The sequence below is a fragment of the Herpailurus yagouaroundi genome, unplaced genomic scaffold (assembly GCF_014898765.1).
Source record: "Herpailurus yagouaroundi ecotype Mexico unplaced genomic scaffold, PumYag 210, whole genome shotgun sequence".
NCBI lineage: Eukaryota > Metazoa > Chordata > Mammalia > Carnivora > Felidae > Herpailurus > Herpailurus yagouaroundi.
In genome coordinates this window covers 21,192,979-21,194,309 of record NW_024412441.1, presented here as the reverse complement: position 1 = coordinate 21,194,309, position 1,331 = coordinate 21,192,979, and positions in this window count along the sequence as shown.

Here is a 1,331-nt window from a genome sequence, read left to right as displayed (position 1 = left end):
GGGCAGGGGCAGAGTGGGACAGAGAGAATTCCAAACAGGGTGCAGAACCCTATGTGGGGCTCAGACCCACAAACTGTGAGACCATGACCTGAGCCAAAATCGAGAGTGGGATGCTTAACTGACTGAGCCACCCAGGTGCCCCAGCTTTTTAAATGAAGATTCAAACAATCCTCTCTCCAGACACTATATTAAGAAAGGAAAAACTGCCCTGCCCTGAATCTGGCTGGCACAACAGACACAAAGCCAGTGGCAAAAGTTAACTGGAAACAAACAGTATGACTCCCAAGGTCATGCTACAGCTGTCAAATGTCATAACAAACCCCTTTTGAATGACTTATGCTTTCTTGATGAGAAACCTTATTCTAAAATCAGCAGCTGTCAGAAATTTTGCTGTTTAAAGTCAGATCAGTGAGAATGAAAAATCCCACTTTTGCCCAGATGTATGTCTTTAACGTAGAGAAACACCTTCCATTTTAACTCAAATTCAGTCTCTAGAAAAGCACTTTCTAGACAAGACATTATATAGCTATTTTAATTTGCTAATTTCCAAGAAACAAAGCCCTGAGTCTGATTTGCAGTTTAGACCCAAAACCGACCCCTTACACAGCCCTGTTTGCCCTGAGGCTATCCAAACATTGCTTCATTTAAGTTGTGCCTAGATTCCCTTCCCCCATATTACATAAAAACCTTATCTCTTTGTTTGGTGAAATGCCCCAGGGCTCTGCTGGTAGCAGTCTCTATTTCCTTGAGCCAATAAACCTGACTTTGTCAGACTTGAGGTTTGTGGGGATAGCTGATGGCTGAGCAAGTGAACCAGCTAGGACCGCATCCACAGACCCTAATGCTCCTGCCTCACAATAAGGAGCACCCCTCCCCCCCCCCACTTCCAAACCATCAGGAAAGCTGAATTATCACTCAAGAGTTGTTTGAAGGGCATAAAACAGATCAAAAGGGTAGAATGGACTAGAAGGGGTTATTCATCTAGGTTGAGAGACAGGCAAACAAGATCATCTTTATTCCCCAACAGAGAATGCAGCCAAGTTATTCTTATAATCCAGATTTAGTGGCTCTCTCCCTAGAAGATGGTGATGAGTAAATGCTTAATATCACTGAGGAGGCTGTATTCCAAGGCCTCGTTCTGTAAGCCATGAGACATTCTGTCTCCGACAATTTATTAAGTGTTGATTTTTTAAATCTTATTTTAAGTTTATTAATTTTGAGCTAGAGTGTGTGCAAGTTGGGGAGGGGCAGAGAGAGAGAAAAGGAGAAAGAATACCAAGCAGGCTCCTCACCATTAGCACGGAGCCCAGTGGGGGGGGGGGGGGGGGGGG